This window comes from Hibiscus syriacus, unplaced genomic scaffold (genome assembly GCF_006381635.1).
Source record: "Hibiscus syriacus cultivar Baekdansim isolate YM2019G1 unplaced genomic scaffold, ASM638163v2 tig00111388_pilon, whole genome shotgun sequence".
NCBI lineage: Eukaryota > Viridiplantae > Streptophyta > Magnoliopsida > Malvales > Malvaceae > Hibiscus > Hibiscus syriacus.
This window is the reverse complement of record NW_024063076.1, coordinates 125,611-149,771: the sequence shown is the minus strand read 5'-3', so window position 1 is coordinate 149,771 and position 24,161 is coordinate 125,611. Positions and strand designations below refer to the sequence as shown.

Here is a 24,161-nt window from a genome sequence, read left to right as displayed (position 1 = left end):
ACTATTCATGGTGGCCGGAATTTGTAAACCTACCCTAAATCAAAGCCCCGATAACCCTAAAGCCTATTTCGAAGCCCTTTTATCCTAAAAAATTGCCAATCGGCCTAGATCTAAGCAATAACCGAAGGTTTTTACCTCGGTTTTTATAAGGATTTCGCCGGCGTTTGAGTTCTCTGAGGGTAAGTCTTTTTCTCTTTTTGCTTTCGATTTGCTGCTGTGGGTGTTGTTTGGCTTGCTGGGTTTCTGTCGTGGTTGCTATGGGTGTCTCTCCTCATGTTTTTGCTCTGTTGGTATCTTGTTGTTTGTGTGTTCTCCTCTTCTTGCTCCGTGTCTTTTTTTCTTACAGGGGATGGTGGCTTTTATAGCCACCACCGGTGATGGCTTCGGACCGGTCCGAAGGAGGTTGCCTAGGTGAGTCACCATAGCTATGGTGGTGACTCACCATAGAGCTCGACATGTGGAAGGGCAGCTGGCCTTCTGGAGGCTTCGGAGGCGGCGAGGCGTGGCAGCAGCTGGAACGTCGGTGTGGAGACAGCAGGGGCGGCGGCCGCGTGGCCCTAGGGTTATGATACCCTAGGGTTTCTTTGCTGGATTGTATCAGGACCGTTGGATCAGATTAGATCCATCGACTGAGGATCTGTGGCGGCTGTAATGAGATGAAAACCTTAATTTGGTTTTAGGGTTTAGTTGAGCTATCTGGGCCGGTTCAAGTTGGGTCTGGATCCATTTGTAATTGGGCTCCAGGTTTTGGGCCTTGTAATATTTATTTAATAATAATATTAAATAATAATAATAATAATAAAAGCAAACTAAAAATTAGTGTCTGCAGCTGCCCCTCTTTGTTCATTCTTGTGTTAACAGGAATAGAGCAAAGACGAAAAAGACAATAATTTTTCATTTGGCTTTTTTGAGTAGGATGGAAATGTTGAAAACATTATGCCTCGAGGTCTTATGAATGACCATGAGGTCTTATCATCTTGCACTGAAGGGCTTACAGATGACCCGAAGGTTTTTGAAAACATCATGCACTGAAGGGCTTACAGATGACCTGAAGGTTTTGAAAACATCATGCACTGAAGGGCTTACAGATGACCCGAAAGTTTTGAAAACATCATGCATTGAAGGGCTTACAAATGACCCGAAGGTTTTGAAAATATCATGCACTGAAGGGCTTACAGATGACCCAAAGGTTTTGAAAACATCATGCACTAAAGGGCTTACAGATGAACCGAAGGTTTGAAAACATCACTGAATGGCTTATAGATGACCCGAACGTTTTGAAAATATCATGCACTGAAGGGCTTACAGATGACCTGAAGGTTTTGAAATATCATGCACTGAGGGCTTACAGATGACCCGAAGGTTTTGAAAACATGCACTGAAGAGCTTACAGATGTGGGAATAGTTACTAAGTAAGAAACTATGGAAATCATTTCTTACTATTCAACAATTCATTTCAGAAAAGATTAAATGAGAAACTTTGGAAATTGTTTTCTCATTGAAATAATTTGTTGATTGGGCAACATTCCCCAAAATAATACTTCTTCTGTGGATTGCGTCCATCTATTCTTCAGATTTTTGCGTGATTCCTGTATTTGAGTTTTGAATTCTACCTTATTTATAAGGTATTTTTCATCATGAATATTCTTTTTCATACGAAACCTGTAAAACTTCATGTTGATGCAATGAAATGTATCAATGTAATGCATTATCTATTGTGCAATGATGTTCTTATGAATACATGCATGTTGATGCAATCTTTATTGACTTTAAGTGGCAAACTCGATCTTCTTTCACTTGATCATTTATTACCAGGGTTACCTTCGGATATCAGTGTAGCTACTTATGCTATATTTCTGAAGAACCATTGATCAACTGGTATCTTTGTGTCTTCTTTGCTTCATTTAAGTATCAGAAGAAATGTTTCAGTTATAGAACTCTTGCCGTAGTCAGAACTATGACCTGATGCCTCATTTTGTCTTTGATAACATTGGCTTTCTTCGTGGACTTGTGTAGAAATCCAATAAAGCTTTCATCTTTGAAAAAGAATCTATATCTTTGAGAGAGAATCTATCATCTTTGAAGAATGTAGATATGCTAAACGCAGAGATTAATTAAGAGAGTAGAGTCTGTTCTGATTTAACTCTTGAAACACATCATAAGGAGGATTTATCCTAATTCCTTTCATGTCTCTACATCTAATTGGATCTTGAACAATGTAACTTGGACCATATCATGTCAAGATGTTTAACAACAACCTGTCGTTCAACATTAGTTGGCTCTACTAGTTTCTTGTTGTTAAAATTTCTGCTTCCTTTATGTGGAAAGAAATCTTCATCATATCTCACTTCTAACCTTGGGGTTGAAGAAGTCAAACTTTATTTCAGATCAAAAAATGAAAACACCATATGATAGCAACATTGGTTCAGCACCATAATCACTGGTTCGTAAAACATGTGACAATACATTCATCATTTCTCGTGGCTTCTGCCCGGATTTTCGTAAAGCTTTTGATAACACATGCATCCTTTCTTGTGGCTTTTGGCCAGATGTTCATAAAGCATTTGACAACACATTCATTATTTTTTGTGGTTTTTACACATATTTCTTATCAATGAAGTTCTTTGCACAGTATTCAAGCTTTTGTATGATGTCCCAAGACCACTTGAGAACAAAACTCAGTGGTAATAGAAGTGAGATGTTGGTGTTTCATGACCAAAATGTTGGTCAAATTCACAAATATGATAGTGCTGAATTGAAAAAGAGATACCAACTGATCTTGATATCATCTTGAGCAAGTGTGATACCGATCACGTTTTCTTCTGTAATGAGTGTTGTAGGAAGTAGAAACACATCAGCTATAGGATCTATGTACAGAAGGAGGTCCATGGAATTCTCGCTTCTGCAGATGAAACGCACATGATAAACCACATAGATGAAAACTCAGTTCATCCTGACTGTTAATGATAACCCCAGTAACAACGGGAAAGGGCGTAAAACTCAGTTCATCCTGATTGTAAATGATAACCCCAGTAACAACGGGAAATGGCAATATACGTAAGCTGAGCCTCTTTATTTAATGTCATCAAGTAAACAAAAACTGATGTGAAAAAAAGCTTTGTAACCTCAACAATATGGTTGAAACTAACTGCCATGAATCTCAAAGAAATATTTCTAATCATCATCGACACATGGAATACAAAATTCAAAGTCGAGATTTTGAGGAACTGAACCCTAGATTGAATGGTCTTCCTGAGGACCGACTTTATTCATGCAACTGTGATGTAGCTTAACAAAGAACATGATGTCATGTGATACGTGGTTAAGAAGATTGGGTATTTGAAACCATACTTGTTGAGTAAATATTTGTTCAACATCAGGACCCTAATGCAACTGTTTGATGAACGAAGCAATTTCGTATAGTCAGCTCGACTGTCACTGCTTCTCCATTTTCATTCTTCATACATTTCTATCTCATTGGAAATATTTGCTTAAGTCAATGATATTTCCATAAGATGATATGGATCTTCAGCATGCCCCAACATTGGCTAATACAAACGTTCAAAATGTGTCAATATTCCTGATTATGATTAAAATGGGCTTTCAGCATGCTCCATCATTTGCTTCTTGTTAATCTGAGCCTTCAAAATGCTCCACATGGATCTGTCTGAATTAACCTTTAAAATGCCCCAACATTTGCTGATATAAATATTAAAAGTGTGCTCAACATTACTTCTTGCTGAGATGAGCCTCCAAGAATGCCCAAATATTCATATTACTATGAGCCTTCAAAATGCCCCACCATTCTATTTCTGGTTGAAATGGGCTTTCAAGATGTCCCGTATGGATCTGTCTGAATTGGGCCTTCAGAATGCCCTTAATCTTCTAAACTGTAAGGCTTACTTTCAATGTTTGTTTGATTTCAATATCATGATCCCCACGAGGTCCAATTTTGACAATGTACTATTGTGGGTACTTGCGGCTTTATCCGTGCCCCAAATCTGTTTATCTTGAATACTCTCATTCTGGTGTCACTAAATAGCAATTGTCAAGTAACTTGAGGAATTTTCTTCATATTGTCACAAATTTAAGAAGTACTCAATCATTCTGACGGAAATGTCTGAGATATGTGCATTTTTTGAATGAGGTGCCCATTTTTTAGATCTGGAGGGATCTAGTCAGACAGAGTGGTATAAATCGCTTGGTAATTCATTCCAAGCTGACACAATGAACCTTGTTTTCAGTGAAAGCTATTTATGGAATATACTTTTCTGTGGGAGAGAAACCAATTTATATGAACAGTAATCTGATGCAATAGCAAGACTACATATACAGTAGTACATGCTCTTGAAAAGTCCGCACCCATGTAACATGTTGATTCTGATAACTACTCATCTGATTATGAAGCGATATTTCAGGATGATTTCATAGATATTAATAGTTCTTTTGATACCGAGGAAATCCTAAATTCTAATTCTGATGAGGAGAATAAACTGTTATACTTGACGAAAATGGGGTACTCAGAGGCTGATACTTCAATAGCCATGGATAGATGTGGTCCAGATTCATCACTTGCAGAGTTGACATATATTTTATATGTGCTACTCAAATGGCTAAGGCTGTTGATGCACTTTTTCCGGTGGAAGATAGGAAGCCATTATGCAATGACCCCAATTACAAGAAAAGACGAAACTTGGGCTATGATTTTTAGAAAAGGAAGAATCAGAGGAAGCTTGAAAAGAAGCTTCTTAATGAAGACGATCATGTAGTTCATCTTCTAAATCCAATGATTGGTTTTGGGGTTTTTACCGAACCAGATCAGATAACTCAAAGAACACTTCCAGAAGATGCTATTGGGCCTTCTTATTTCTACTACGAGAACGTGGTACTTGCTCCAATTGGTGTTTGGATCAAAATGTCATGGTACTTATACGATATAGAGCCAAAATTTGTAGATTCGAAGTATTTTTGTGCTGCTGCACGGAAAAGGGGCTATATTCATAATCTGTCAATTGAGAACATATTTCCTCTTATTTAGATTCCTCCACGCACCATACATGATGCTTTTCAATTGACAAAAAAATGGTGGCCTTCCTGGGATCCAAGAACAAAGTTGAACTGTTTACAAACATGTACAAGAAGTGCCAAATTGACAGAAAGGATCTGTAAGGCTCTTGAAGCTTATGACGATGAGACACCTTCGAATGTCCAGAAGTATGATCTTGATGAGTGCCGAAAATAGAATCTGGTATGGGTTGGAATGAATAAAGTTGTTCTACTTGAACCTGATGAGGTGGAAATGCTTCTAGGTTTCCCTAAAAACCATACACGATGAGGAGGATCTGCTAGATACATGTTCCCCAATAGTATCATTGTCATGTCTCTTTTCTCTGAGATTGGTGGTGCAGAGGTTGTCCTTTACCGGCTCAGCATACCTTTGAAAGAAAATGTGCAAGAACTGAATGGTGATCAGTTGGAGCAATTGATGAGTAGATTTGTCGAATTTGACCTTGTTGTCGGTGGCATTACGTGTAACAACCTTACCAAAAAGAAATAAACATCATCAGGATGAACTAGAAGATTTTTGTTGGTGCCTTTTCTTGCAATGACTGCTACAACAACTTTCTTTTTTGTAACTGCCATATATCACTCTTCCCAAAACATGGAAAGGTTTAGTTGATAGAAAAACTTGGTAATCCTGTAACCAAGGTTATCCAGTAACCAAGGTTATCCAATATGAAAGATCTATAAGTGTAGAATCTGTTCCAATGTCTTATTCTTTGCCATAAGTTCTCAAATTCAAGTTCAACAATCTTCTGAAGGACATAATGGATATAATCCTGACAAAGAAAATGATCGACATGGAAGAGGCAACAATGATGCATCAAGATCTGAACCAGTATCACGGTATAACCAGAGTGCAAGTGGTGACTTGTTCATTCCCATAATACACCTTAATGGGACTTATGACTCTATGATTGGAGAATCTGCTAGAGACATGGATTGATGGCTGGGGAAAATAATTTGTCTGGTGATGCTTATCGCCCTCAGCTTGAGATAAGTGATAATCTTTCTTGATGGATTGCTAATGATGTCACAAGAGAGCGTCATAAGTTTAATTCTCCAAACTTTCTGGCTTCTTGGACCACTTACTTTCAAGAAAGTGAAATGCTTTATCATTATGTCCTCGTTTATTCTTTTTCTTCAATAGAGGTAGAATATGTTATAACTTGCTTCAAGGATCTTCCTCATTTGAGACTGTCCTGTTTAAAAATGTGTTTTTCCTCCTTTCTTTATCGAAGAATGAAAGAATTTTGTAAAGTGTTGCTTATCACAGATTCATAATAGAATCAAATCATAATCATGAATTTAATGAATATCAAATAAATCAATTACACTTTTAAATCAAAAAATCATAGTCCTATGGCAAGTGTCAAAATTATTGACTGATTTAGGGCTTAGGTTGATTCTGGTAAAGTAAGGTATGTCAGGTTGATTCAGGATATATGTCTTATTTGAGCTTCCATTATCTTGAAAGAAGGGTTATTATGCTCATCTCATAGGGATACTTCTTAGTTCTAAAATCTCAGGAACGTCTTTAGGGTGTGTGGTGCTTCATCAAGAGCTTAAAATCGTCTCTTATGTCGTTATTGCACCATTCGATATTCGAGCCGCCTTTTTAGGTTTTCGATTTGAATCCTCATTTGGTTCCAAGATGTTATTTAAAAATTTACATCTCGAAACCCCTTTTATCATTTTTCATATCGTGCATTAAATATTTTTTTTAAAAATAATTTTTGCAAATAAAAATCAATTTTGAGAGGCGAAATGAAATATGAAGATAGTCTTTTTCACATAAAAAATCCATGTATGATTAGAATGAACTTTTCAGGTATGTAACGTAGGCCAAGGCTCAAGGTTATGAAAGAAAGGGATAAAAAGGTATAAAAAGGCCCAAACAAGTGTTTAAGGGTAATTGAACCAAGGATCAATTCATTCTGATGCCTTTAATCTTGCCTTGCTTGACTTGGATTTGCTTTGCTGGGGATTTTTCCATAAGATTCATTCATCTCCAGCATTTCTTGTAATTAGAAAAGAATGAAGAAATAATATGTCTTATTTCTTGAATGAGTACAAGGCTCATTTTATACAGAGGGAAATTACAACAACAAAAAAAGAAACTAATTAGAGCCAATATTTTACGGCTTCTACTTTCCTACTTTTTCTTGATTTACATCTTTTACTTTCTATATTTACATAGAAAACAAATCCTAGAATATCTCACAGATTATGACTAAATCAAGGCTTTCAATGACTGAATTTCCAACACTCCCTCTCAAGCTGGTTTAAAGATATTTTCCATAGCCAGCTTGCTAGTCAGATTACCAAATTGCTTCTTGTGTAGTCCATTCGTTAGTACATTAGCTAATTGTTCATCAGTTGGAAGATATGTCATGCATATTATTCCCACATTGACTTTCTCCTTGATGAAATGTTTATCCACTTCTATATGTTTCGTGCGATCATGAAGAACTGGATTATGAGCAATAGCAATAGCAGCTTTGTTGTCACAATATACCTTCATTGGAGTCGAGTAAGAAAACTTCAATTCTTCAAGAATCCTTTTTATCCACATCGCCTCGCAGATTCTATGGGCAACGGCTCTGAATTCTACTTCAGCACTACTTCTAGCTACCATATTTTGTTTTTTACTCTACCATGTAACTAGGTTTCCTCCAATAAAGGAACAATATCCATACGTTGATCTTCTGTCTGTAACACTTCATTCCCAATCTGCGTCTGTGTAGACTTCAACTTGAAGATGTCCATGTTTCTTGAACAATAAGCCTCTTCCTGGAGTTTCTTTCAAATATCTTAAGATCCTATAGACGGCCTCGAAATGCTCCGCCCCTGGTGAGTGCATGAATTGACTTACTATGCTAACTGAAAAAGCAATATCAGGCCGTGTGTGAGACAAGTAAATCAACTTCCCTACAAGTCTCTGATATTGTTCCTTGTCCTTTACTTCTTCAACCTTAGCAGCTTGTAACTTCAAGTTTGGCTCAACCGGAGTTTCAACCATCTTACAACCATGTAGACCTGTTTCTCCAAGGAGATCAAGAACATATTTTCTCTGATTGACAAATATGCCTTCCTTAGATCTTGCAAATTCCATTACAAGGAAATACTTAAGAGCTCCCAAGTCTTTAATTTGGAACTCCTTTGCTAGTCTTTTCTTCAGAATAGCTAATTATGTTTCATCATCACCAGTGAGAATAATATCATCAACATAAACAATAAAAATTGCAACTTTACCATATTTTGAATGTTTATAAAATACTGTGTGATCAGCTTGACTCTGCAAGAAGCCATAACTGATAATTGTCTTTCCAAAGCGGTCAAACCAAGCTCTTGGTGACTGTTTAAGTCCATATAGTGACTTATGTAATCTGCATACTTTGTTACTGCCAAGTTTCTTCTCAAATCCTGGCGGTAGGCTCATATACACCTCATCTTCCAGATCACCATTGAGAAATGCATTTTTAACGTCAAGTTGATGTAGAGGCCAATCGGAGTTCACTGCAAGAGATAACAACACTCTAATAGAATTTATTTTAGCAACAGGAGCAAAAGTCTCTTGGTAGTCAATCCCATATGTCTGAGTAAAGCCTTTAGCCACCAATCTCGCCTTGTATCTCTCAACGCTTCCATCAGCTTTACTTTTTATTGTAAACACCCATTTACACCCGACTATTTTCTTTCCTTTGGGTAGATCGACAATCTCCCATGTACCACTTCTCCTTAGAGCATTCATCTCCTCCATGACTGCTAATTTCCAATTCGGATCATCCAATGCTTCTTGTATATTCCTTGGAACAAACCAATGTGAAATCCTAGATGTGAAAGCTTTATGGTTTTTTGATAGTCTGTGATAGGAAAGATATTTTGCAATGGGATATTGAGTGCAATTCCAGACACCTTTCCTAAGTGCTATAGGGACATCAAGATCAGGAATCCTAGGTGAATTGTTGGACAAAGTGGAGGAAATAAAAGGTGTAGTAGGGATATGATTACCTGAAGTTTCGACACCAGAACTTAGATTTTCAGATTGGTTTCGTGCAGGGTTGATATTTGAGTCTTTATTTCTCAAATGAAATCTCTTCCTAGTATAAAACTGAAGCTCAGAATTCAAATCATGTTGATTAGTTTGTAGTACTTCTCCCCCTGAACGAGAATCTCCTTCATTATGCACCAACAAACCTGGTTCTCCTAGGCAATCGTTATTAGAAACACTTGAATTTGGATTTTCAAAGCGACCACTCTCAGAAATGTGTGGTTTTTGTGTAGGATAAATGACATTAGGTAGTGGGATAGAAATGTCCCAAAAATTGTTTTCTACATCACTTGTCTCCCCCTGAAGAGAATTGTTTGTGAAATAAGGTTTTGTTTTCAAAAATGACACATCCATACTCACATGAAATTTTTTTGTTTGAGGATCAAAACACTTATACCCCTTTTTATTTGAAGAGTACCCCAAAAAAATGAATTTAATAGCACGTGGATCAAGTTTTGAACGAAATTGGCCTGAAACATGAACATAGACAGTACATCCAAAAACTTTGACATGTAACTCAGAAAATAACCTTGTTTCAGGAAATGATGATTTTAGGCAATCGAGTGGTGTTTTGTATGTTAACACCTTGACAGGCATCATATTTATCAAGTAAGTGCCTGTTAAAACTGCTTCACCCCATAAGTATTTGGGAACATGCATGTAAAACATTATGGCACGTGCTACTTCAAGTAAATGTTTATTTTTTTCGTTCTGCAATGCCATTTTGTTGAGGGGTATCCCGACATGTAGAGTAATGAAAAATCCCTTTCTCTTTCAAAAAATCACCTAAGTGCTCATTAAAATATTATGTTCCATTATCAGAATGTAAAATTCTAATCTTGGTTTAAAATTGGTTTTTAATCAGAGTGTAAAATTTTTTGAATAAATCTTTCACGTCGGACTTTTTATTCATTAGATAAATCCAACATAACCGTGTTTGGTCATCAATAAAAGTAACAAACCACCTTTTACCAGAAATAATAGTAACTTTAGAAGGGCCCCAAACATCACTATGAATCAGATAAAAAGGTTTGGAGGCCTGATAATCTTTTGGTAAATAAGGGGAACGACGATTTTTTGAAAAAATGCAATTTTCACAATGAAAAGAAAAACAATCAATCCCTTTAAATAATTCTGGAAATAAGTGTTTCAAATAAAGAAAACTAGGATGTCCTAGTCTATAATGCCACAACATTATTTTTTCTCGAACAAAAATTGAACAAGTACCACTAAAGCTCTGAACTTTTTTATTACTGATAGATACTTCATCAAAGTAATAAAGACCTTCAATCATACTAGCACGTCCAATCATCATCCCCGAGTTCTGGTCCTGAAATTCACAATGTGATTCAAAGAAGGTAATGCAACAATTAGAATCTCTAGATAGTTTACTGACAGAAAAAAGATTACAGGCTAATTTAGGGACATGAAGAACATTATTGAGATTAATTTTCACTGTCAGTTGAATGAGTCCTTTTCCTGCAAAATATTTATCAAATAAATGAGAAAAACTAGTCATGTGATCTGAGGCTCCAGAATCTATTATCCACGGAGAAGAATTTGGACAAGAAAGGGCTTTAGGATTACTACTTGTTTGTGCCAAAGAAACACTAGGAATACCGTATGAGAAATTTTATTTTATCAGTTTCAAGAGTTGATCAATCTGCTCTTTGTTGAAGAGACCTGAGTCAGCTTCACTTGCAGTAGGAATTCCATGATTCTTCTCTCATTGCTTGTTGCTTTTCCAGTTAACAGGTTTGCCATGAATTTTCCAACATGTCTCACGTGTATGGCGGGGTTTGTTGCAAAAATCGCACCAGACCCATGGTTTATCATCAGACCTGCGCTAGTAGTTTACTGCCTTGTAGGTTACAACATCACTCAATAAGGCAAAATTTTCAATTAACTCACCAGTACTCTTCTTTTTGAGCATGACATTCCTTCGGCTTTCTTCTCTTCTAACATCGGAAAATACTTAGCCAATGGATGGAAGAGGAGGTCTGCCAATAATCATTCCTCGTACTTCATCAAACTCAACATTGAGGCTGATAAGAAACTTGTAAATACGACTATCTTCTACAGTTTTCTTATGGTGATTACAGTCGTCAATACTTTTCCATTCGTATGTGTTGAAGAGATCAAGATCCTGCCACAAACTTTTCAACAAATGGAAATATGTGGTGACAAAATTATCTCATTGACGAATCTCCTCCAATTTTAAAGTCAACTCAAAAACCTGAGATTGGTTGCCTAGGTCAGAATACATCTGACTAACATTATCCCACAATTCATTTGCAGTAGGATAACACATGTAATTGGAGCTTATGTCATCCTCCATAGAATTGACCATCCATGTCATAACCATGGAGTTTTCAGCATCCCAAGTAGCATACAGTGGATCATCAACAGCAGGAGCCTTCTTGTCACCAGTGATGTAACCGATTTTCCCTTGCCCACGAATATACATCCGAACTGATTGTGACCATCGGAGGAAGTTGTCACCTTTTAAGCGGATGGTGGTGATTTGGAAAGAATGAGAATTGGAGTGGTGCTACGGAGTGGCCACAGTAGGGGTTGAGGTGATTTCTGACGCGACTTCGGATATGGTTACAGTGATTTTGGAACTACTGTGTTTTAGGGTTAAGACACGATTATGGCTCTGACACCAAATTAGAAAAGAATGAAGAAATAATATGTGTCTTATTTCTTGAATGAGTACAAGGCTCCTTTTATACAGAGGGAAATTACAACAAAAAAAGAAACTAATTAGAGCCAATATTTGACATCTTCTACTTTCTTACTTTTTCTTGATTTACATCTTTTACTTTCTATATTTACATAGAAAACAAATCCTAGAATATCTCACAGATTATGACTAAATCAAAGGCTTTCAATGACCAAATTTCCAACACTTGTGCTTCTTGTTGAATATGAATCTTTGAACTTTATTGCACTTGATCAACCTTGGAACTTGAGGCTTAATGAGTTACTCATCTTGATTCAATTTTTCCTTTTTTCCTTTTTCCTTTTTCCCTTTTCCTTTTTCCTTTTTCCTTTTTCCTTTTTCCTTTTTCCTTTTTCCTTTTTCCTTTTTCCTTTTTCCTTTTTCCTTTTTCCTTTTTCCTTTTTTTGATGAGTATAGGACTTCAATTGCTTTGAGCACCTCCTTTTCCTCTTGCATTTCGAAAATTCTTTCGTTATTCTTGAATGGATTGATCTTCAAGCACTTTGCATTTGATCTACCTTGCAGTTCAAAACTCTCTTCATTTCATGAAGATTTTCCTTCGTAATTGACAATTTTTATTCCTGTGAACAGTTATCATTCTTCTTGCCCACCAATGTGGAGGGTGATCCTTGGTTAGGGTTGAATCAGAAGAAAAATATTATAAGCTCAAAAGGGGACAACAAGGGATATATATATATATATATACGTATATTTGAAAGGATAAATGAAACAATGTCGTTCGTCATCTCATACACAGAAGCCTTTGTAAAAAGAGGTGTCCCCAGGGGGATGAATATTCAAGATTAATCTTTATTTACATGAAAACAATATAATTAATGCATGATATATTTATCTAAATCAATATTTTTTTCTTCTTCTTTGAGTATGCCCCAATCATTTTCCGATAAGCTGATCCATGATGCCTCATCTCGTCTCTTCTTGCAGGAATATTCATGGATAATTTGAAAGTTTGGTTCTTTTGATTTCATTGTACAAAAATGATGGTTTTGTATATGGAAGGACAAATGTGTAACTTTGGAAGTCATGTATGTAGTGAAAGGTAATGAACCAATCAACTCTACCCAAGAAGGTAAATATCTGGATTTGGTGTCTCAAAAACAGGTAGAGACATGACTTCAAAGTCTCAGATATTTGTATGGTCAAAATTTGGTTTTAGTAAGGATCAAATAATTGGCATTTGGATGGGATATGGAATGTATAATTTTACCACTTGCCAAAGATCTATAATTCTTGAAAAAGAATATTTAATTTACTTGATACTAAAAAATTTCAAGATTAAAATTTAATTCCTTGCTTATAACCATAAAAGTAACACAAGTTTATTTATTTCAACAAGACAGAGAAAGGAACAAAAGACAAGTTCAAACAAGATGCTGAAAATAGAAAGTACTACAGTGGTAGATAATACTTCCACTTGTTTATGCATCATTACTCCTCTAATGTTGGGTGTGTAATAGGATCAGGGCCATTGTCCTCAGTTGCCCCCTATTTCTTGATCATTTCTCTTTTCTGGGCTCGTTTGGATGATTACTCAGACGTACCAACCTTTACTTCTTTCTTAGCAGTTTTATGGTCAAATTTCATCTCCTCGTTTATCAGTTGAAAATTGGGCTCAAAACAATTCTTATTGGTGACAATAGCTTTGCCCCGGTTCTGAACACATATTGCAGCTGTGATTGGCGTAGTATTCGTCATGTTCTCTAAAATACCCAAAGCCCCACCTGTCCTCAAGAAGTCTGATATGGGTGTTTGAGATGTTTTCATGGTTGCATCTTTCCAGTTTATTTTTAGACCTACAGGCCAATCTCTTATTACAACCATGGGAACCTTTTTGCTTTGATTCCTTTCCCATTTTCTTGTGTCTGATATTATTCACAGGATTTGATCACATTAGTCTCAGTTGAGGCAATAATTTCTGAGCATTGAACTTTAACCCCTTCTTCTACCTTGCATTTTTGAATTTCTTGTTCTAAAGGATCTTGGAAATTTCTCTCAAGGTTACTAGGAACCTTAGCTGAACAATTTGGAATTCCGGTATGGTTTATCCAAAGAACCTCCTTATAGGTCCAATTCTCATTTGGAGGCCACTGTGGCTGAACAAGTCGTGGAGTAGTTAATCTGACTGTTTTAATGCAATTTTTCACCTGAAAAGTGGAAGGGAAGAAATTGAAAACCCTACACATTCTTTTTCTTCTTGATCAACATTTTACCCTTTTCTATGCCCCTTTTCCTTGGGTAAAGCTTATTTCTTACAACGAAACTTTTTTCTTTCATTGATTCTTCATTCACCATTAATTCACCAGTGCCTCTTGGGACCAAATCTTGAAGCTGTCTTGAATTACCATACTCACTAATAGGTTCTTGATCATCAGACACTATCACGTCGAACTCATCATTATTTAGAACCTCATTCATAGCCTTCACAATGAGATCCTCTAAGGGTTTCCCTCCATGGATCATATCATTCATCATGTCCATTAACATAATCATTTGTTCTTTTGAAAAAGCCTGGAATTTTTTTGCATGATCAGTCATTTCTCGTTGAGTCTTGATAAGTTGCTCCTGCAGTTTCTCGATTCTACCAACCCTTAATAAAATCTCATTCATAGCTCTTATCCTTCTTTAGGAAGCCGAGTTAGCCCCAATTTGATTTCAGAAATTCTGTTATGGAATCCTCCATGAATTATTCCCATATTGTAATGATTGTATGTAAAATAGTTTGAAATAAAATGTAATTATGCAAAGATGCAAATGTGAAAATGAAAATGTAAATATAAACGTAAAAATACAAAAATGGAAAATGCAAATGCAAATGTAAATATGTGAATGTAACAATAAGAATGCAAATTGTGCAATACAAAAGAAAACATAAAAGTACAAATTCAAAATAAAAATGCAAAGATGCAAAATGCAAATGCATGTATGAAAAGGTGTTACTTAAGAGTGATCATCTTAGAACATATTTCATTGAACATAAAAGTTTTCGTGCATCAAACAAAACTTTTACATGTAGGGGATAGCTTTCAGTCCTAACTTCAACAAAACGTTACATATATGGGAATACTTTCCCATTTTCTTCTCTAAATCCGAGTTAGTCTATCAGCTTATGAGCCACATTGCTTGTCTGGACTGCAGCTTCTTCCATGATATTCTCTTTTTCCTTCATCTTCCGTGTCAATTCTCGGAGTTGCTCATTTTCCCTTGTAAGAGAACCTTTGTGTCCAAGAAGTTATTGGATAAGATCTTCATATATGTTGCAGTTCTTTTTCAGTTTGGTGACCCATGTTATCCACTCTTCTGGGGTGTTTCCTATGCCAGCATTTTGAAAGGCTTGACTGATCTTATGGAAATCTTCATGCATGGTTTCCATTTTTGTGCTCAATTTCTTGTTTTGATCCTTCAAATAACATGTTTGAGCTTCATAAAAACCTCCTTTATTTTGAATTCCCTGACTGATACTCTTGCCCTAGAATGATTTTGGTATCAATCTAGCAAGATCTTTTCGTAATACTTTTGGTATTAATATAACAGGATCTTTGTGTGCATAGCTCGCTTTTATCCTCGGTGTTTTCTCAGGATGTCTTTCCTTGGCTGCGTCATATTTTGTTTGATCATAAAACTTTTTGTCCTTTTATGAATTCTTTCCAATTTGATGAACAGTCTTTCAAGTTAACACCTTTTTGGTTATGCCATGACCATACAATGCAAACAAAAAAATCAATATAAACAAGTTAGAGCAAAATAACATGCATGAGAAAAAATAAGAAAAAAATAAAATGGTTAGTACCAACTAATGGAAAGAAAAAAATTTCTATCTATCAAGGTATAAATCCTAACCTCATGCTTTCTAGTTCCATGCTTTGTTTGGAAAAATTAACCTAACTGCATGATTTCTAGTTCACATGCATTTATTCAGGAAAAAGAAAAGAAAAGAAAATAAATTAAAAGCTAGAGCTTATTTCTCCTTTGTGTACACCTACGGACAGAGGTTTAGTACAGTCTTAGATCAGGAGAATTTTTAAGGTTTATTATATGCAGGGTTTCAATTCTAAGAGTAAAGGTACTCGAATTGTCCTTGTTGGTGCCCTCTTGGGCTGCCAACCCCTCAATCCTAGTCCATACAGACTTAAATGGATCGAGTTCAATTCGAGGGGACACATTTCTCTATGCCTGACACGGAGAATAAATTCTCATGAAGACATAGAGCATATAAACCCCGAAAGCTACTTGCTAGGCCTGACACGGAGAATAAATTCTCACGAATACGTCACTTTCACTCCCATTTAAAAGGGACAAGCTTGATTATAAAGCTTATGTTATGCAATGCAAGTGTTGTGTGTAAGGAGAAATATTCAAACTTTTGACAAACAAATAAAAAATAAATTTAATATCTAAAATTAAAATAAAACATTAATAATAAAAATATAATAAATATTATAAGTAATAAAAATTTTGAAAGAAAAGAATTATAAATTAAATAAATATGAATTTTTAATTTCTAATTGATAGAGATAATTTATAATTAATTTCAAAGCTTGACCAGTCCTCAGCGGAGTCGCCAAGCTGTCGTAACCGGTTTTTGCCCGTGCACGAATTTTTACTTGGCGGGAAAACTAAAATGAATAAATAAATGATTTTGATCTAAAAAATATTTTGGGAGTCGCCATCGATCTTTTTGGGTTAGGTAGGTCGAATACCTAAAAATTATCTTTTAAAAGAGTTTTTAAGAAAACATCAGTTAAAAGATAAACTGATCTGCGTTTAACCAAAAATTCGTTCTTTTTAGAAATAAAAAGGGATTCGTTGTCGATTACGTTTAGGGAATGATTAACACCCCTATAACGCCAAAAATTGGTACACATTAATTATAAATTGTCTCTATTATTGGAAATTTAAAAATTCAAAAATATATTTAATTCATAATCTTGTTATTTCAAATTTTTTAATATAATTTTAAGAAATATATTATATATATATATATATATATATATATATATATATATATATTTATAAATAAGATATTTATTTATTTAGAAATATTAGAGAAGGACTTCTAGGTGCTTTAAGACAACCCATTTCTTAATATTAAAAAATAATAAATATTAATAAAATATTCTATAAAAATAATTAAAATAATTAATATATATAATTTATAAAAATAGGATATTTATTTATTATTTAAGAATATCAAAAATGACTTCTAGGTGTTTTAAGATAGTCTATTTCTTAATATTAAAAAATAAATAAATATTAAAATATGATTATTTTTTCTCAAAATTAATTTATATAAAATTAAATCTATAAATAGGATTTTTATTTAATATATATTAAAAAATAAGTAAACAAATATTATTTATTATATATGTTTATATGACTACATAATAATAACAATAATAATTAAAGTAATAATTTAAACATATTGAAATTGAAATGATAATAATACAAATTAAATTGCAATTAAATAGTGAATAAAATAAATAAAATTAAAACAATAGGATTAAAATATAAAAAGTAATAAAACTTGTAGTTAAAAATAAAAGTATTAAAATTAGTGATTAAAATATAACATATTAAAAATTAAAAGCTCTAATTCAAATATTATGAAATATAATAATTAACAGTGTAATTTAGCCATATATATTTATTCGGGATTAAAATAAAAGTCTATTAAAATCATAAGGGTTAATTATGATATTTACCCTAAAATATTAAATATACTAGTAATGACTAAATTGTAGATAAAATAAAATTAAAAGACCAAATCAGAATATTCATAAACTTAATTTAGTGAATAAATCGCAAAGAATGCAAACTTGAAACACTGCGGACAGGGTTTACTCCTAACAGAAATTACGCACACACTCCTCTCCAAAATGACGTCGTTCGGGGAGGGGTATATAAACCCTTTTAACCTTCCCCTTAAGGGCCAAACCTCTCATTTTTTCCTTCTCATTCTCTCTATATATGAGAGAGATGAGAATTCTCTCTCGCTTCTCTCTAGCTTCCTTCGCCGGAGGGAATTCCAACAGTCGCTTGCCACCGTACTCCGGTGGTGATGGTCACCGCCGGCCACTACTCACGATGGCCAGAATTTGTAAACCTACCCCAAATCAAAGCCCCGATAACCCTAAAGCCTATTTGGAAGCCCTTTTGTCCTAAAAAATTGCCAATCGGCCTAGATCTAAGCGATAACTGAAGGTTTTTACCTTAGTTTTTACAAGGATTTCGGCGGCGTTTGAGTTCTCTGAGGGTAAGTCTTTTTCTCTCTTCTCTCTTTGCTTTCGATTTGCTGTTGTGGGTGTTGTTTGGCTTGCTGGGTTTCTGTCGTGGTTGCTATGGGTGTCTCTCCTCATGTTTTTGCTTTGTTAGTATCTTGCTGTCTGTGTGTTCTCCTCTTCTTGCTCTGTGTCTTTTTTCTTGCAGGGGATGATGGCTTTTATAGCCACCACCGGTGATGGTTTCGGACCGGTCCCAAAGGGGCAGCTGGCCTTCTGGAGGCTTTGGCGGCGGCGAGACGTGGCAGCAGCTGGAACGTCGGTGTGGAGACAGCAGGGGCGGCGGCCGCTTGGCCCTAGGGTTATGATACCCTAGGGTTTCTTTGTTAGATTGTATTAGGACTGTTGGATCAGATTATATCCAACGTCTGAGGATCTACGACGGTTGTAATGAGATGGAAACCCTAATTTGGTTTTAAGGTTTAGCTGGCCATCAGAGCCGGTTCAAGTTGAGTCTGGATCCGTTTGTAATTGGGCTCTGGGTTTTGGGCTTGTAATATTTATTTAATAATAATAATAATAATAATGTATAATAATAATAAAAATTGAAAAATTAGTGTCTACAATAATAATAATAATAATAATAATAATAATAATAATAGAAAATAACCTCAGTGACCAAAAATGCCTTATAATATACGATTTTAACCAACTTTTTTTGGATTTGCCAAAATGACCAACTAAATCGCAATGCGATCGATAATTCGCAACGCGATCTCCGGTATCGCAAATCAGTTTCCAGATTCGCAACGCGAACTTCAACTATCGCAACGCGCACTTGGACTATCGCAATGCGATTTACATATTCGCATTGCGATAGTCCAAGTTCGCGTTGCGATAGTCAAAGTTCGTGTTGCGATTTTCCAAATTCGTTGCGATAGTCGAAGTTCGCGTTGCGATTTTCCAAATTCGTTGCGATAGTCGAAGTTCGCGTTGCGATTTATTCCAAATTCGTTGCGATTTATTCAAAATTCGTTGCGATAGTCCAAGTTCGCGTTGCGATTTATTCCAAATTCGTTGCGATAGTCCAAAATCGCAACGACTGGTGGTATTGTATTTGTTTCTTAAGAATTTTCTTTAAAAAGATAGTATTCGCGCGGACGTGTCGAAGACACGTATTACCACTACCACGACCACGACCACGACCACGACCACGACCACGACCACGACCACGACCACGACCACGACCCCGACCCGACCCGACCCGACCCGAGACGAGACGAGACGAGACGGACGACGGCAGTGGCGGCGCGCGAGAGTCCCCCTTGTTCTCTATCACTCAACAAGGAAGTGGGAAAGCCAAGCCTTAAATATCATTCCCAATAGTGTTTCCAATACTATGTGGGATTGAGCATTACCAACACTTGTTTCCAATTCAATGTGATTATTCAGGAAACAATTAACAATCATGCACCTTAAAACAATTTAATCAGCAACCAATTGCATTAGTATTATACGATTAAATATGTCATAATTAAAAGTCAATTTACAATCAATCGCGATTATTGCAATTTTAAGCAAAACATTCAAAAATAATATCACTATTTAAGGCTCAATCCCACATAGTATTGGGAACAAGTGTTGGTAATGCTCAATCCCACATAGTATTGGAAACACTATTGGGAATGCTATTTAAGGCTTGGTTTTCCCACTTCCTTGTTGAGTGATAGAGAACAAGGGGGACTCTCGCGCGCCGTCGCCGTTGCCGTCTCATCTCATCTCGGGTCGTGGTAATACGTGTCTTCGACACGTTCGCGCGAGTACTATATTTTTAGAGAAAATTCTTAAGAAACAAATGCAATACCACCAGTCGTTGCGATTTTGGACTATCGCAACGAATTTGGAATAAATCGCAACGCGAACTTCGACTATCGCAACGAACTTGGAATAAATCGCAACGCGAACTTCGACTATCGCAACGAACTTGGAATAAATCGCAACGCGAACTTCGACTATCGCAACGAACTTGGAATAAATCGCAACGCGAACTTGGACTATCGCAACGAATTTGGAATAAATCGCAACGCGAACTTCGACTATCGCAACGAATTTGGAAAATCGCAACGCGAATATGTAAATCGCAATGCGATAGTCGAAGTTCGCGTTGCGAATCTGGAAACTGATTTGCGATACCGGAGATCGCGTTGCGAATTATCGATCGCATTGCGATTTAGTTGGTCATTTTGACAAATCCAAAAAAAGTTGTTTAAAATCGTATATTATAAGGCATTTTTGGTCACTGAGGTTATTTTATCTAATAATATTAATAATAATAATAAGAGGGTAGTTAAATCTTATACTGTTTTAAAGAGGATTGTATGAACCGAATGAACTAAGTTAGATACATTACCGGAACCCAAGACTCGTCCTTTTCAACGTTCCCATGGTTTTGATGGTGAGTTTTATGGCTTATTCTCCTACAAATTTTCCAAACGATGTTTGATGTAATTGCATATATAATAGAAAGATCAAACGTTAAACCTGATGAAGTACTGAGCTTTTACCATCCATGGTAAGGAACGAGGGTTGCAGAATGTAAAATATGACCCACCACATTATTAAGAATGGGATCATCAGAGAAGCTTCCATGGCCACTGCAAAATCCAAAACAAATCAGAGTTGATTAACTGATACGAACAAACTGTCAAACCCAGAACTGGGAATGGATGTTCGATTGGTACCAATCGTGTCCGAGGACGAAGAGAGCCCAAAACATGGTTCCTTGAGCAACCCAGTAGACAGGCCAGAAGAACCACTTGTCCAAATAAGCAGCAGCTGCCAATAATGAAAAGACGACGATGACATCCCTGAAGACATAACTCATTGACCTCCATTGATTTTTGACCCAACAGTGCTTTGGGATGCAAGCTCGGATATCAGCGATACGAAATGGAGGGGCTGCACTTGGATCAAAATCATCCTGGCCGTTCATCCCATTAACACCATTCTTGTACTCTTTTTTATCCTCCATTGTTTTTGCAAATGAATCGTTGATTGAAGGATCCATTGTCTCTCAAATCCCAGTATCTCTCTCTCTCTCTCTGCAAATCCCAATTATAAGACATAAAAAGATGAAAATGAAAAGAAAGAAGAGTAAAGGGTGTTTTCGGTGTTGTTGGAAGAAAACATTAATATATTCCAAACATTCAGACAATTACTTTTCAATGTTTGTTCTTTATCATAATAACCAGAAAAAAGAAACTCAATAATTGAGAATCTGTGTTCATGCATGTTTCTGTTATTGTAATGATTTCCCGACAAATCAAGGAAAATTGTGTACGGATCAAAGGCCTTTTCCTCCCCCCCCTCCACCCCAACCCCATTGAAAGTTGCAGACAACATGGGTTTAAAAAACTTCCACATTTTTCGATTATTTGAAACTCGTATGGAAAAAAAATCGATTTCTTTTGGATTCTTCGTTTTCTTACTTATTATTCCTTTCCGATAAATAATATTATGGGATGTTTTGGCAAGTAAAAATATTTACTTCCATTTTTGTTTCTCCTATATAAGGTAAATGATTCCAATATCATGTTTAGGAATAAAGTAAAGAATTTTATATTAAGTTTAGGGTTCAAGGTTTAAGCTTGACATTCCCATAATAATATGTACTCCAATTGATAATGTGTACCAAAAAAGAATAATCAGAAAAAAAAATTAGGGTTCATCCTGGACCACGATGCAACAGTAACCGTTAATGCAGGGAGAAGGATACGAACATTTAGTACAATAATACAACATTTAAAAGCAAATAACCTAGTGGTTAAAGAATGTGTTGTTCTCCTTAAAAGTATTGAGTTCAAATAGTTGTGTATGTGAGGGTAAGTGCAGTATAAATAACAAGAAAGATTCTAAACAGATATTACTTTATAATTAATTTACATTACTAAAAAAATGCAACAACAAAATTTCGGAATAAAAACAAATTCTTTAAAAATGAAGCTTCAATATCAAGTACTGATTATAGAATGGACCGACAGAACGATTGTTTTAAAATTAGGATTTGAAAATTCAAATAAGAAAGAATTTATAAAAAGGACATATAAAATAAGAGCAAAGCAATGTAGAACGTACCGAGATGAAACATAAATTATCAAGTTTTCAATGCAATGAAAACTTTAACAATTTCTTTCGTTTGGTGTTTTTGGGTACAGATTTGTGTAGTTTTATTACAAGTATAACTAAGGGAACGACTTATTTCATGTTGGTCGTTACCTTAAATTTTTAAAAGAAAAATATTGAAAATGAAAAACTTTAGACGGTGGAGGAGCATGTAATTCATTGTCTTAGGAACCGTTTCCTTGGTCACGCTTCACTTTAGGCTTTTGAAACCCTAGTCTATTATTGATCTCTTCCAATTCACGGATTCTCCCTAAACTGTGCATTCTGTCTGAAATTTTTTCTCTCTTTATTAGCCAAGTGGATATGTTGTTTATGATTAAAATTTTAATTGTTTTTACTGTGAAAAAATTTAGCTTCACCACTTGTCTACTTCCGTATGATATGTGCAGGCACGGATGCACTTATTCAAATTGCATTAATAGTGTTCTTTTTTATACATATTTTATATGTCTATCTTATTGTTTTCCAATATTATTATTTTTGAAACTTGAACATGGATTTTCTTATTAAGAATACAATCCAAACATTTATTGATTAATTACATTTTAATACTCTACATAAAATATCTCATTTTAATGTGCAATATCTTATTTTAAGATGCTACATTTATTGATTTTTTTTTCCTTCTTCTTAGTTGCAGTAAAGCTTTTCTTTGTAAATATTTTTAATAGTATGAGTTCCAAACACTTCTGTATTGTATTTTATCCATCTGCATACTTAAGGTGTTTTTTTCCTTCCAGTTTAATCTAGATTGACCCACATCAAATACCTATAAGAATTAAGTACTTTAGTGACCATTTAATCATGACACTAAAAATTTTCGTCAGTATGTTATTAATGATGAAAATTATTTTTATCACCTTTGAAATAAGTAATTGTGATTTATTTTTATTTTGTCACTCTTTAAATAATAATTGTGACAAATTTGAAGTCCATCACAAGTAATTTGTCACTAATAGTGTTTTATTGTGACCAAAGCAAATTATCGTTATCAATTGGTCACTAACAGAATGGTCGAATTGATGACAACTTAATTTTCGCGGGAAAAATTGTAATAGTGACAATGTATTACATAGTCACTATTATTATTCATAATTGTGATGAAAACATTTTGTCACTAATCTTAGTTGGTGATTTGTGATGATAATTGTTTGTCACTAGCCTTAGTTAGTCATTTGTGTCGATAATTGTTTGTTACTAGTCTTAGTTGGTGATTTATGATGACAATATTTTTTATCACTATTGAAGTGAATAGTTGTGTCCTACTTGTATTCAGTCACTAATAAAATGTTTGAATTAACATCACATTTTTTAAATAAAAAATAATATAATAGTTATAACATATTAAGTGGTCTCTATCATTATTCATAATTGTGATAATAACATTTTTTTCCACTGGTAAGTTTATCATTTTATAATGGTATACTTGTGACGGTCTTAAATTACGTCACAAGTATCACTACAAGAGTAAAGGTTTTTACTGGCAAATTGATAACTATTAGTAATTTTTCTCAAATATCAAACTTTTGGCGACAAAAATTTTGTATGACTCTATTAGTAAAAATAATTGTGATATATTTCTATTTCGTCACTGTTATAGTAATAACTATGATAACTATATTTTTTTCATAATTAAATTCTCACTATAAGTATATAATTGTGATACAAATTTTACCGTCACAAAAATTTTGACACTATTAAAATATGCAAATTGACACAATTATTTTTCTTGTCGATATATGATAATGATAATATATAAAGTGATAACTATTATTTAATATTTATTGGGACAATAAAGTTGTTTGTCACTTAAAATTTTATTTTTTTGTTGTGATAAATATTGACATCAATAATAATTATTTTTTTTGTTACGATAAACTAGTTTGTCAAATGGTCAAATTTT

The 24,161-nt window shown here is 34.8% G+C and overlaps 1 protein-coding gene and 1 pseudogene across 1 annotated transcript in view; one reads left to right on the top strand and one right to left on the bottom strand.

Moving 5' to 3' along the window:
* LOC120159949 overlaps positions 1 to 21,143 on the bottom strand; it is a 35,657-nt pseudogene extending 14,514 nt beyond the window's left edge.
* Positions 8,755 to 24,161, top strand: part of LOC120160037 (selT-like protein) — a 28,290-nt gene continuing 12,883 nt past the window's right edge. The window contains exons 1-2 of the mRNA XM_039170504.1: positions 8,755 to 8,769; positions 11,607 to 11,609. The gene's annotated coding sequence lies outside the window, so the exon portion shown is untranslated. The remainder of the gene's footprint in view (positions 8,770 to 11,606; positions 11,610 to 24,161) is intronic.